We start from the raw sequence: 12,150 nt of genomic DNA, 5'->3' as shown, positions 1-12,150 counted from the left end.
GCTGAATGACAAATTAATACTTTTTTCCCCACTGACAAACACTTACATTTATACACTGATACATTAAACGTGTTCAATTTTTTAGTTTTTTAAAAAGACATTTTAAGAAGAAGAAGAAGAAGAAAATATCATTTCTATTGCGCCTCTCAAGATAAAAATCACGAGGCGCTTCACAAAAACAAAAAATGTAAAGACAGACATAAAAAATTTTTTAGAAAATGATTAAAAATATATTTCAAATGAGCAAAAAATAGACAATTGTGATTAAAAAATGTAAAGAGAGAGAGTGACTAGGAAAGAGGGAAATCAGTGGATCCGGAGGAAGATGGAATAGGTGGGGAGAGCAGAATAAAGAGAGAGTGGTGAAGAAGGTCATACAAAAGCCAGCTTGAACAAGTGAGTCTTCAGCTGCTTTTTAAAGGAGACCACTGAGTCCACTGATCTCAGGCTCAGGGGGAGAGAGTTCCAGAGTCTGGGGGCCACAGCAGCAAATGATCTGTCACCTTTGGTCTTTAGCCTGGTGCTGCACAACCAGTAGGCTTTGATCACTGGACCTCAGGGACCTGCTGGGGGTGTAGGGCTTGAGAAGATCACCAATGTAAGATGGTGCTAGTCCAGGTAAGGCCCTATAGACCAGAACCAGGATCTTGAAATAAACCCTGAAGTTGACTGGCAGCCAGTGAAGCTGGAGGAGAAGCGGGGTGATGTGGGTGTGTTTGGAGGACTTGGTCAGAAGCCAAGCACAGGCATTCTGGACCACCTGTAGACGGTTCAGGGAGGTTCTGCTCAGACACGTGAAAAGAGAGTTACAGTAGTCTAAGCGTGAGGAGATGAAGGTGTGGAGAACAGTCTCAAGAGTGGGACAGAATGGGACTCAGCTTAGCATTCCTGGAGAAGTTTTTCCAGACGCCAAGAAAAATTAAATTTTGCACGGTGGTTGGAGAGGAAAGCACAAGCCAACCAGAAGAGCACGAAGAGCTACAGAAAGTAACATATCTGATAAACCTCGTCCAGACCGCAGAGGCAAGTCATCAAACCCAACATAGATATCCTCATCTATCTACTATGGCACTGACAAGCCTACATCTGTCATGGGCTGTTTTTATTCTCACCATGTTTCTGCAGGTGGGCGTGTCTGGAGAGCAGGAGCAACGGCCAGCTGCAGCTCATCTCCAATCATCCTCCTGGGTGTATAGAAGAAGAAGAAGAAGAAGAGGAAGAGGAAGAAGAAGAGGAAGAAGAATTATTTTGCCGGATGATTACTCAACCTGGGTAGTTCGAGCCAGATTAAAAATTTATTGTCAAGCTAAGATTAAGACTTAGACTAAGAAATGTTTTTGTGAAGCAGATTTCTAACAGACTGGGACCAACTTTAATCCTTCCTCTTATCCCTTCAAGGAACCATCTCCTCCAGCCATCTCCAAGAACTTCTCATCAGCTCCACTTAATGCAGCTCCATCTCCTGGCTGTACGCTCTCCACCACACCCCTACCGCCTAACCCTTTTAAACTCACCACACAGGAACTCTGGATCTCGTCTTCATCAAGACCCCTTTGCAACCCATCTTCATAAGACCAACCAGTGCTCCTTCGCACGCCCTCTAGTCACCTCCTTACAGTAAGCCTAGACCTTCAGTTATCCATCCCATCATCTCTCACGGATATTAACCTTTTGTCTCTCCTTTAGAACATCCTGGTGTTGCAAGTCCGAGCAATCGGTCAAGGCTTAGAAACAGTGGTCAGAGACAAGGGTCACACAAGGGTCAAGAGGACAATAGTTCAGGACTTGCTGGTGAGGACAGAACTAGGCAAAGGGTCAAAAGACAAACTGTCTTCTCTGGATCCACCCATGGACACACCCCTGGGCCCGCCCCTAACTCCACCTCTGGCGGGAAAAGAAGGACTGGCATGGAGTGAGGAAAGTCCAACTGGACCCAGAAGCTCTCAGGAATGCTGGAGGAAGATCTACAATTTGCTACCAACATGAAGATTTATGACCTGTGCTCTCATTCCAGGAGTGCAGAATGTAACTTTTGTGCCCTCATGTGAATACTGCATGTATTGAAAATGATACTAAATGTCTTATGTAGAGCTAAAAAAGTGTATCTGGTAAATGACCCCTTGACCTAAACTGTCAGGAGAGAATGACTTGTGACTCTTACATTGTTTAGAGCAGTCTCAGAAATGATATAAAAGGATGCAGCTCAGATCGAGCGGGGCTTCGTTCTTGGGGAGATTCTGAGAAGACAAGAGCTAGTGTAAACTAACTCTTATTTAATCATTTTGAACTAATTCCTCCGTGGGGGATAGCAGTTGTTTTTCACTTTACCCAATTTTTGTATTTTGATTTTGTAATAAACCTTTTTTGAAAAAGAAACATAATCCTGATTCTTTCAGGTTTTCTCTAAAGCTTCACGTTTGGGGCCCTGACCATAATTGCACAGAGGTAAGCATGTCGAAGATCGGTCTCTGAATTATCAGGACTTACTTTACAGTTTATAACAGAATAATATAAAGAAACCTTAAGATAAGGGAAGTTTTAACTTCCCCCTCCTTGCGAGTAACGAGTTGTCTTAAGGGCGATAAAAGCAAAATATTCGAGGTTATTTTGGCTCTGATTGCAGGTTGAAAAAGTCTCTAATCAGCTGGAAGGTTGGATTAATAAATAAATTGATAAACTTATGATAGCCTGATCAACTAGCATAAATCATTTTATAGTTACCAACCTCCCACATAAGCTGTTAGAGGCGCAATTAATTCCGGGTAATCCAAACAATTGCTGAGAGGCTTGGCTTGCCTCCAGACTTCTCTCTAGTATCTTAACCAAAAGGTAACGAGTTTAAAAGAAGTGTAGTACTCTGGGGCTGGCTATTCGTGCAAGTCATTTCACCTTTAAAATAAAAGACAAGATTCTAATTAGGTAGTCCAAACCCGGATCTAGTACAATTATACTCGTCGATACACCCCCGAACCCTGATGGATGCACCGTCTCATAAGTTCTAACGGAACTGGGTTTTAAAGGAACCGGTAAATGGGACGGGCACGCGACACTGGTACTTCCTGCATCAGTTTGAGCAGCGCTTTGAGTTCTCCATTCTAAAATAAATTATTTACTTTCTTGCCTCCCTGTTTCCGCCTCTGATTCTGCATGTCGTGGGTCAAAAGAATACCACAGAACATGACAACATCACCATACCACTCCAATCCCCACTGGAAATAAAGAGCCTACGAAAGGGAAGACAAGAGAGAAATTCAAGCCTTACTGCCCCTTTTGTAGCCGTACAGAACATTATTTGAGTTCCTGCTCCGACTTCAGTAAGCTGAGCACTACACAGATTGTCACATGGGTTAATGACGATAAGAGATGCTGGAGATGTGGTCGAAGTCATCAGCCTGACAGTTGAAATATGAAGAAAGCTTGCGCCACTTGTGGAGAACAACACCTGCAGATTCTACATGAAGCAGCCTCCAGCTCAAACAAGAGTATCCTGACACTGAGTACAGCTTCCAGTATGGTGTATCTGGACCAGGCCACCCATTCAGGCCGAGTTATGCTTAAAGTTGTCCCAGTTACCCTCCACAGTAATGGACGATCTCTGTCCACCTACGCCATTCTTGACGATGAATTTTAAGGTTCTTCAAATGGTTTTTAAGTGTCGTAACAGTCTTGGGCCTTATCTCTCAGAACTGTTTTTACCATATGAACCCTCACGGCCTCTGCGTGCCTCTGGCAGGCGTCTCCTGGTCATGCCTAAAATCAGGACACACACTCAATGCGAGGCGTCCTTCCAGTTTTACGGCCCTCGCCTCTGGAACGATCTGCCGGAGGACCTCGGGGCCGCAGAGAACGTTCATGTTTTTAAGTCCAGGCTCAAGACCCATCTATTTAGGTTAGCTTTTATCTAATTATTTATTATAGTTTGATTTCTTGTTTACGTGATTATATTTTATTGCTTGCTTTGCATGTTTTATATGATTATATTTTAGCATTGTTCTATTATTTAATATTATAATTTTACTGTCTATGATTCTATTTGTTACTTATTTTCTTACTTTTGACATTAATATTAGCTCTTTTATTTTCATATTTTACTAATTTTAATCCAGTGTTTTCTCTGTAGGGGCCCTCTGCCACAGGGGCGGTGGTTGACTGTTGCTTCCTGGGCGCTCTATAGGTGGTGTTTAAGAGGAGGTGGGGGTCCATGCTCCCCCTCCTCTGAGCGCTCTGACTTAGTGTGGAAGACCTGATGCTGCCGGGGCAGACGGCTCCTCTGATGGCGTTTCCTTGCATTACCTTACTTGGCTCATCTGGACTCAGCCAAATATAATTTTTTACTGATGTGTGTGTGTGTCTGTTAATGTTTTTAAACTGTTATGGGAATTTGGGGTCATTTTGTAAAGCAATTTGAGTAGCACTTTACTTGAAAAGCGCTTTATAAATAAAATCTGATTGATAAAATCTGATTGATGGTTCAGAACGGACCATTGTTCTATCAGCAGCAGTTCATTATCTGCAGTTAAAATTATGGAGGAGTCCCTCACACTTCGGACCATCAGACAGGAGGTGTTGCAGTTACAAGGAGCATCCATTTCTTTCAAACTAAGTGTGTCCTGCTCTCCCCAAATTAAACATCACAACAAAAACGTTTTTGCTGATGAAGAACTTAATTTGGCCAAATAATCTTGTCCCGTGGACATACTCTGTCAGAGATACCCACATCTGGTTGTCATTCCCATCAAAGCATTTAAGGATGTGCAGCCTATGCTTCTTATAGGCTCAGACAATGCCCAGCTCATCACCCCTCAGTCACCAGTCAATCAATGAATCAATCAATCAATCAATCAATCAATCAATCAATCAATCAATCAAAGCTTTATTTATATAGCGCCTTCCGCAACCCTGTCGGGTGGCCCAAGGCGCTGAACATAGTACATGACAAAGTTAACTGAACATAGTACATGACAAAGTTAAATATGGTGAATAAATCGAAAATAAAAGCAGTTCAAATTACAAAAAAGGTGAAACATTCTAGTACAGGACAAATGTGTAAAACAATGGATAAAGTGAACCAATGAAAACTGTGAAATAAAATCAACATTAAAGATGGCCAAATTCAAACATGTTCAGGAAACGCCAAGTGGAGGAGGTGGGTTTTTAGGTGACTCTTAAAGACTGGCAGAGATGGGGACAGCCTAACTGAGGGTGGCAACTGGTTCCAGAGTGACGGTGCTAGGACTGAGAAAGCCCGGTCCCCACGAGTACAACACCTCGAACGAGGGAGAGCGAGCAGGCCTTGGTCAGAGGAGCGCAGAGCGCGTGATGGGGAATGTCTGTTCAGGAGTGTGGCTAGATAGGGGGGAGTATTACTCTGGAAGAAATTGTAGACAAAGACGAGGAGTTTGAAGTGTGAACGATAACAAACCGGAAGCCAGTGCAGGGAGGCCAGAACCGGACTGATGTGGTCCCGTTTCCTGGTCCCAGTCAGGAACGTGGCTGTGCTGTTCTGCACAACCTGTAGGCGACGCAGTGATGACTGACACAACCCTGCATAGAGAGAGCTGCAGTAATCAAGCCTAGAAATTACAAAAGCATGCAGTACCCACTCCAGGTCGGCTCTCAACAGCATAGGCTTGACTTTTGCAAGGCGTCTCAGGCGAAAGAAACTGGACCGGATCACAGAGTTGATGTGGGCATCAAATTTAAGTCCAGCATCAACTTTCACCCCCCAAACTGGTGACGACTGGTTTTGAGTAGGGAAAAAGAGGGCCAAGATCAACATAACGACCCACATTCCTGCTGTTGGGGTGAAAAACAATGAGCTCTGTCTTTCCCTCATTCAGATGCAGAACGTTGTCCATTAGCCAAGACTTCACCTCGTTAAGACAGGACACAAAGGACTGGATGAAGTGTCCTTTCTCCTGACACAATGGAGAGTAAATCTGGCAATCGTCAGCATAGAGATGTAATGATAGGCCATGTTTATGAATGATTGACCCCAGAGGAAGCAGATAGATGGTAAACAAAAGAGGACCAAGGATCAATCCCTGCAGGACCCCCCTGCGGAGCCCCTCCCAAGAAGAAAAAACATCACCCAGTTTAACACAGAATGTCCTGTTGTGGAGATGCGATCTAAACCAATCCAGAGCAGACCCTTTGATCCCAACCCATCGTTCCACGCGATCAAGTAGAATCGCGTGGTCGACTGTGTCGAAGGCTGCTGTCAGGTCTAACAACAGAAGCACCACAGATGTTCCCTGATCTAGTGAAAGATAGATGTCATTTAGGACCCTCAGTAGAGCCGACTCTGTGCTATGGCCAGACCTGAACCCTGATTGAAAAACCTCAAACAGATCAGAGTCAGCTAAAAGTGAGACCAGCTGCTGATAAACGACTTTCTCAAGCAGTTTTGATGTAAAAGGCAGGGTAGAGATAGGCCTGTAATTTTCGATCACAGAGACATCAGCACCAGGTTTCTTCAGGGTCGGCCGAACAACTGCTGCTTTCAAAGCAGCTGGGACCACACCTGTGCTGAGGCTCCCATTGATAATCTGACCAAGTGATGGGCCAAGACACGGAAAGGCAGCCTTCCAGAGACGAGGCGGCAGAACGTCAAGTGGAGAGCCAGATGGCTTCTGCCTCGCAACAAGCTTACTCAGCTCAGAATAAGAAACAGTACTGAGGGAGCTCAGGGTGGGTGGTGATGAAGGAACTGGAACAGGGTCAATAGAGTAACCAGAAATAGCTGCTCGAATCAATCAATCAATCAATCAATCAATCAATCAATCAATCAATCAATCAATCAATCAATCAATCAATCAATCAATCAAAGCTTTATTTATAAAGCGCCTTCCGCAACCCTGTCAGGAAGCCCAAGGCGCTGAACATGGTACAGTAGAAAGTTAAATAAAGTGAATATTTCAGAAAATAAAAGCAATTCAAATTACAGATTACAAATTACAAAAAAGGGTGAAACATTCTAGTAGAAGACAAATGTGTAAAACAAGGGATAGAGTGAACCAATGAAAACTGTGAAATAAAATCAACATAAAAGAGGGCCAAATTCAAACACGTTCAGGAAACGCCAAGCGGAGGAGGTGGGTTTTTAGGCGACTCTTGAAGACTGGCAGAGATGGGGACAGCCTAACTGAGTGTGGCAACTGGTTCCAGAGTGACGGTGCTAGGACTGAGAAGGCCCGGTCCCCGCGAGTACGACACCTCGAACGAGGGAGAGCGAGCAGGCCTTGGTCAGAGTAGCGCAGAGCGCGTGATGGGGAATGTCTGTTCAGGAGCGTGGCCAAATAGGGGGGAGCACCACCCTGGAAGAAATTAAAAACAAAGATGAGGCGTTTGAAGTGTGATCGATAGCAAACCGGAAGCCAGTGCAGGGAGGCCAGAATTGGACTGATGTGGTCCCGTTTCTTGGTCCCAGTCAGGAACCTGGCTGCGCTGTTCTGCACAACCTGTAGGTGACGCAGTGATGACTGACACAACCCTGCATAGAGAGAGTTGCAGTAATCAAGCCTAGAAATTACAAAAGCATGGAGTACCCGCTCCAGGTGGGCTCTTGACAGCATGGGCTTGATTTTTGCAAGGCGTCTCAGGTGAAAGAAACTGGACCAGATCACAGAGTTGATGTGAGCATCGAATTTAAGTCCAGCATCAATTTTCACCCCAAACTGGTGACAACTGGTTTTGAGTAGGGAGAAAGAGGGCCAAGATCAACATGACGATCCACATTTCTGCTGTTGGGGTCAGAGCCGGATTAAATAAATGGACTACACTAGGCAGGCTGCATTTTATGCCCCCCCCCCTCCATCGATGTTATTTAATGAATTGAAATCTGAAACTTACCAAAGTTACTTATAAAAGTTCATTCACATTTTACGTAGCCTAGTCTTTGGTTACAAATTGGTTGTTTGTATGTAAAACATTCTATCAGACAATTTTTTGATATTAATTATACGTCATTACACAGCTGTATGAAATGCTAATAAATGATCCTCATCTTATCCATTGAGTGTCAATGTCAAGGCGGTACCAGTAAATAACCACTAGGTCTCATTATACTATGTAAACAGAGCAAATATATTCATCTTATTTGCTCTGTTTACATTTAATCAACACATTTAATTAAAAAGATTTTCTGCTAAATACAATAACTTACAACATTTATAAATGTTGACAAATTAATCACATGATGGTGGAAAGACATTCAAGAAGAAATAGATTCATTTGAATGGACTGAAGCATGTTTTAAAGGCGCAAAAACAAACTATAAACACGCAGCTTAAATGATTACAGTATACATTTTATACAATCTATAATCTTAAAAGAAAGTATTTTAATAAAATGAAAACGTTATCTTAAGTTTTGATCTTGCTTTATGCTCATTCAGGCTGTTGTTGCCTCTGCTGAATCAGAAATTCTGTGTCAATTTTCTGAATGTGAACTTATTGTTAGTTTTGTTATTTGAACAATAATAAAAATATTTAAAAATAAAAATGAATAAAACCAGCAACACTTACCAAGGAAACCATTTAGCATGCTCCACTCCGGGATAATCTTCAGCCTTCCAGCATCACAGGCCTCAGTCACAGCAGAAACACGTCTAAAGAAATGTTCCTTGGTTAAGCTTCGGTTTGTGTCTCCACATTTCCTCTGTGATGCAGAGAAATATCCAGTATTTTGAGAGGGATGGTTTAGTGCAAAGTACTCATGCATCCTGTCATCAGTTTGGTTATGTACCACTGCAGGACCAGATGTAGCTTGTTAACACCCTTTCTGGGTCTAGAGGCTCCTGCTGTAAGACTAGATTGGGCTCACTTCTGGCTGGCTGCTGTTCTTCCAGTTCATCCTTCTGTGACGGCGTTGGTGCTACAGCGTCTTCCGCCGCATTTCCCGCCGCATCTTCGGGCTGTGTCTGCTCTGGGTCTGGCCTCTGGCTCTGCTGACTCGAGCAGGTTTACAGTTGTCGGACGGCAGCCCGAGCAGCCCGATAGAAACTTCTGTAAAGCCCCCGCCGTCTCTTCTTTTGTTCCTCTTCATTTTTTTTTCTTTTTACGTTTTGCCACACCCGAAAGCATCGTGAAAGTTAGCCTACTCAAAAACACCTGCTAGCTTTGTTGTCCCGCTCTGACTGACCGCCTCTCTGACGTCCTTCATTGGGTGGCGCCCAAGTTGTAGAATACAGTCCTGGGCTGGCGTTAATGTGACGTAGCTAACGTAACGGTCTATGGTTAAGATAAACAGTATCACTATTTTTAGTTAATTAATAAATATTGAAATAAACTGTAGATAGGAGTCCTATCCACAAATTGTATCATAGGAGATTTGTACATTTAATTTTAAATTAATTAATTTTTAATTTTGTCCCTCTGTCTGGGCCCCATCCAGCCAATCAGGCCCTAGGTACGTGCCTACTTCGCCTTTGCGTTAATCCGGCTCTGGTTGGGCTGAAAAACAATGAGCTCTGTTTCCCTCATTCAGATGCTCCTGTTTTAATATCCCCAGATCATGGGGCAGAGGTGGTGGGCTGGTTGTTGTTTTTAAATCCAGCTTTCCTTATAAACAGCTTATACCCACCATGTCATTTTCTTCCTTTGAACTGTGCTTATTTGAACTGTGCATCTCCCCCCGCCTGCTCGTTGTGCTAATTTATCGCCCTCCAACTGACTCCAACTTCCTTAATGATTTCTGTGATCTTGTGGCAGACTGCATCCTAAAATATGACTATGTCCTATTTTTTGGTGATTTTAACATCCATATCTGCTGTCCTGACAATGTGCTTGCTAAAGGTTTTTTTAATTTGCTAGATTCATTCAATTTAACTCAATGGGTATCATCCCCAACTCATGCCAGGGGTCACACCCTGGACCTGTTTCTCTCTTTTGGTCTCCCTGTCATGAACCTTGTGAAGTTGCCTCCTGTGTTCTCTGACCACTATCCTATTCTCTGTGATGTTACGTTGCCATGTCCTGCCCCTGTGTGTGAAGCTCCAGCTTCTAGGTTCAGAGCCCTGCATGCAGAGAAAGTTTCAAAGTTTGTGGACTGTATGTCTGTAAGGTTAGAGACCTTTAACCCAGATCCATCTAACATTGATCACTATTCACAACACTTTGATTTACTTTGTAATCAGGTCCTGGACGTGGTTGCCCCTCTCAAGCTTTGCAAGTCTAGACCCAGGAGGGAGCCTTAGCTCTCTGATGTCACACGAGCTTGTAGGCGGGCGTGTAGATCCTCTGAGAGAAAGTGGAAAAAGGATGGAGATGGAATGATAGGCCATGTTTACGAAAGATTGACCCCAGAGGAAGCAGAAAAATGGCAAACAAAAGAGGACCAAGGATCGATCCTGTAACGTGAGGAAGTATGGGTTTTTCTGTGCCAAAGGTCGTATTTGCCCGGCTGGGTCAAAGCTGGGTCACCAGCACTTTCACCCACAGATTAAGACCTGAGCCGTCAGCAAGTCTACAAGGAATCAACAACATCTAACACCTGCATCTCCAGAAGAAGGAGTTCTCACAGGAAGTCTAGTCATAGTAAAGAGTCTTACGCTTTCTTCATTATTAATGCTAAATAATCATTTTATCATTTTACTCATTATAAATGTATTTTAATCAAATGAATGATTATTATGCTTTGGGTAATCATAATGAACTATAATGAATCAATACTTAATTAAATAATGTTTTTGGGAGATGTTTAGTGATGACCTTCACACTCGCTCACACAGGTCTGCATTCACAGTAACTCCAAAACACATTTGCTCTGACGCACAAGTTTGCTTTGGGAAGAGAAGTGGTTTTTGGTAAGTTAGTCAGTACGAGATTGACAACGATAGAGAGCGGACGTGCTGAACAAACGCCAACGGGGAACGGAGCCCCGCAGGCTCTCCCCCCCCCCCCCCCACGCTATTTCTGTCAAGCCAGACAGAGTAGTAGAAATGCAAACCAGCTAACGCAGACTCATCCCAGAGTCTTTGATTTCTGAGTTAATTTAAACTTGAGAAAGCGCATCTGCCGAACGCTCCAGAAACGTGTACCGAGGTCAACTCTGGACTGGACCGTCAGCACACCTTCGTCTTCTCTGTCAGCCAAGGTGGCACCTGGAGAAACATCCTCCTTCGGTCCGGATCTAAAGAGGGTCCTAAGGTCGGTGAGACAGAACACGATAGATAGCGTTCTGATGCAGTTTTTCTAATAAGAACTAAGTTTAATTCAAACCATCATTTTTTCACTCAGATTCACCTTTTCTCTCCCTAAAGCAATCTCATACACATGCATGCACGCATTCATAATTCCATCATTCTCACATCTTAGCACATCCAACACAAGGTCTATTTGTGCAAGCTTAAAATATCAACTGTTAAAGATTGTCCAACAAGGTTGCCAATGTTGATTATTTTTCCTATGATTGTCATTTCAAATCATTAGTTTAAATTGAAGAATTAAAATTCTTAAATTTCAAACTTGTCTCTTCATTGAACTGAAACACAGACACACGGATATGATCGTCAGTTTATCGATGAAAACAACCTTTGAGTCTTCTTATTTCTATAAAATTTGGTTATTAATTTATTAAAAATTAATATCTCAAATTAATATGTAGGATGGTTCATCTTTCATAAAAGAGCATAAACCATTACACTACACCCCAATCAGCTAAAATTTAAAATTGCAAATAAAAACACTTGTAAAGGTTCCTGAGCCATTAAATGGTCTCTCGGTCTAGTTAAATTACAGAAATAAATGTAATTTTGCAAAGTATTCTAATTTTTCCAGCTTCACATAATTGTGTGTTTTTAATAGCATTTCTGTTGCTGGTAATCTAGTAATGGTTACATAAATAAATAAAATCATTTAAAATGACACTAGAAGAGGCACAAATCTGATGGAGGACTTAAATGTACTAACGGGTCAGACCCAAACACAGAAGAGCTGAAGCTGGGTGGTAAATGTTGCGTATGTTGTTGTAGGTGCAGAATGAGAACACCTGGTTGCCGAGTTCAACTCCTTTATTTAGCTTCCAACATGCTAACCCCTGGTTGTTCTCTCCCTCTCCTCTAGTTCCCCTACCTGGCCACCCCTTGTACTCCATTACACCACACCCCCCTTTCTGCAAGTTTGTGAAAACATCAGTGCATTAACTACCCCT

Source organism: Nothobranchius furzeri, chromosome 5, assembly GCF_043380555.1.
Source record: "Nothobranchius furzeri strain GRZ-AD chromosome 5, NfurGRZ-RIMD1, whole genome shotgun sequence".
In the NCBI taxonomy this organism is placed as follows: Eukaryota; Metazoa; Chordata; class Actinopteri; order Cyprinodontiformes; family Nothobranchiidae; genus Nothobranchius; species Nothobranchius furzeri.
This window is presented reverse-complemented; position numbering follows the sequence as displayed.